This window comes from Protobothrops mucrosquamatus, unplaced genomic scaffold, assembly GCF_001527695.2.
Source record: "Protobothrops mucrosquamatus isolate PMUCROS unplaced genomic scaffold, P.Mucros_1.0 scaffold3729, whole genome shotgun sequence".
NCBI classification, from domain to species: domain Eukaryota; kingdom Metazoa; phylum Chordata; class Lepidosauria; order Squamata; family Viperidae; genus Protobothrops; species Protobothrops mucrosquamatus.
In genome coordinates, this window is record NW_015389682.1 from 25,411 (window position 1) to 28,429 (window position 3,019).

Here is a 3,019-nt window from a genome sequence, read left to right on the forward strand (position 1 = left end):
GGTGCCACCCGCTCTTTTCGGGATTCTTCGCCTCCTTCCACTTCAGCAGCCTCCTGGCGCTCAGCTGCCTCTTCTTCACTTTCCCGTGAGTAAGGAGGAGGGATCCTTCCTCCGGCAGCCGATCAAGGAGAAGCTCTGTAACAGCTCAGGGTTCAAGTGAGGGGGTCCTTTGTGGTCTCTGAGCTGGGTTGTGTTAATGTAGGTGTTTCGTGACCCAGTGTAACAGAGAGGAGGAGGAGGAGGAGGAGGAGGAGGAGGAGGAGGAGGAGGACGACGACGACGACGACGACGACGACGACAATGACAATGACAACGACGACTGTGGGGTCCTTAGTGTTCTCTGAGCTGGGTGGTTTTCTTGCAGACGTTTCATGACCCAACTAGGGAACATGATCAGTGCTACAAGGGAGGGGGGTTGCTGTCTACAAGCAAACTGCTTATATATAAACAGAGAGCAAACACCACTCTTTTTTAGTACTGATGGAGGAATAGAGAGAAGCAGAGGATGGTGGATGGATGGAGGGAGGGAGGGAGGGAGGGAGTGGGAAGGGATGCATTAGATGAGAGAAAATAGATAAAAGGGAGGCAGAGAGAGAGAAGATGTGGATAAGAGATAGATGGACAGATTGAAAGAGGTAGACAGATAAGAAATGGATAGGTAGATGGATAAAGATAGATGAGAGAGAGAGAGAGAGAGAGAGAGAGAGAGAGAGAGAGAGAGAGAGAGACCTGGGGTCTTCCAACTTGGCCCTTTTATGACTTGTGGACTTCAACACCCAGAATTCCTCAGCCAGGCGTGCTGGCTGAGGAATTCTGGGAGTTGAAGTCCACAAGTCATAAAAGGGCCAAGTTGGAAGACCCCTGAGATAGATGGTTAGATAGAAGTAGATAGAAAAGAAATAGATGGATAGGTAGGTAGGTAGGTAGGTAGGTAGGTAGATAGATAGATAGATGATAGATAGATAGATAGATAGATAGATAGATAGATAGATAGATAGATAGATAGATAGATGATAGATAGATAGATAGATAGATAGATAGATAGATAGAACCGGCGTTAGGAATGTGCCTAGTCATGACCGGCCCAACAACGAGGTCAAGAAGCCGTGCGCACACGCTAGTCAAGTTATAAAAGCAACTCCCATGGACTGACATTTTGAGCCCTGAGGACGTCAGCAGATAGCTGACGAAAGCTAGGCGTTTTAATTGGTTTTATTAGTAGTTTTAGTAATTTTAACATTAAACCANGGTGCCACCCGCTCTTTTCGGGATTCTTCGCCTCCTTCCACTTCAGCAGCCTCCTGGCGCTCAGCTGCCTCTTCTTCACTTTCCCGTGAGTAAGGAGGAGGGATCCTTCCTCCGGCAGCCGATCAAGGAGAAGCTCTGTAACAGCTCAGGGTTCAAGTGAGGGGGTCCTTTGTGGTCTCTGAGCTGGGTTGTGTTAATGCAGGTGTTTCGTGACCCAGTGTAACAGAGAGGAGGAGGAGGAGGAGGAGGAGGAGGAGGAGGAGGAGGAGGAGGAGGAGAAGAACAACAACAACAACGACTGTGGGGTTCTTAGTGCTCTCTGAGCTGGGTGGTTTTCTTGCAGACGTTTCATGACCCAACTAGGGAACATGATCAGTGCTAGAAGGGAGGGGGGTTGCTGTCTACAAGCAAACTACTTGTATATAAACAGAGAGCAAACACCACTCTTTTTAGTACTGATGGAGGAATAGAGAGAAGCTGAGGATGGAGGGAGGGAGGGAGTGGGGAGGGATGCATTAGATGAGAGAAAATAGATAAAAGGGAGGCAGAGAGAGAGGAGATGTGGATAAGAGATAGATGGACAGATTGAAAGAGGTAGATAGATAAGAAATGGATAGGTAGATGGATAAAGATAGATATGAGAGAGAGAGAGAGAGAGAGAGAGAGAGAGAGAGAGAGAGAGAGAGAGAGAGAGAGAGACCAGGGGTCTTCCAACTTGGCCCTTTTATGACTTGTGGACTTCAACACCCAGAATTCCTCAGCCAGGCATGCTGGCTGAGGAATTCTGGGAGTTGAAGTCCACAAGTCATAAAAGGGCCAAGTTGGAAGACCCCTGAGATAGATGGTTAGATAGAAGTAGATAGAAAAGAAATAGATGGATAGGTAGGTAGGTAGGTAGGTAGGTAGATAGATAGATAGATAGATAGATAGATAGATAGATAGATAGATAGATAGATAGATAGATAGATAGATAGATAGATAGATAGACAGACAGACAGACAGACAGACAGAAAGGAAAGAAAGGAAGGAAGGAAGGAAGGAAGGAAGGAAGGAAAGAAAAGAAAGAGAGAAAGAAAGAAAGAAAGAAAGGAAGGAAGGAAGGAAGGAAGGAAAGAAAGAAAAGAAAGAAAAGAAAGAAAAAGAAAGAAAGAAAGAAAGAAAGAAAGAAAGAAAGAAAGAAAGAAAGAAAGAAAGAAAGAAAGAAAAGAGAGAGATGGATAAAAAAGAGAGAGAGGGTTAATAGATAGATAGCGTGATAGAAGAGAGGATGGGTGGATGGATGGAGGTGATGGCGCTCTCACCAAAGGCGAGGTGAGAAAATAAATAGCTAAGACCTGAAGTCCACCTTGTGGGAATTTTGAGACTTGAGGTCCACCTTCTGGGAATTCTGGGACTTAAAGTCCACCTTCTGGGAATTCTGGGAGTTGAAGTCCACCTTCTGAGAATTCTGGGAGTTGAAGTCCACCTTCTGGGAATTCTGGGACTTAAAGTCCACCTTCTGGGAATTCTGGGAGTTGAAGTCCACCTTCTGAGAATTCTGGGAGTTGAAGTCCACCTTCTGGGAATTCTGGGACTTGAAGTCCACCTTCTGGGAATTCTGGGAGTTGAAGTCCACCTTCTAGGAATTCTGGGAGTTGAAGTCCACCTTCTGAGAATTCTGGGACTTGAAGTCCACCTTCTGAGAATTCTGGGACTTGAAGTCCACCTTCTGGGAATTCTGGGAGTTGAAGTCCACCTTCTGGGAATTCTGGGAGTTGAAGTCCACCTTCTG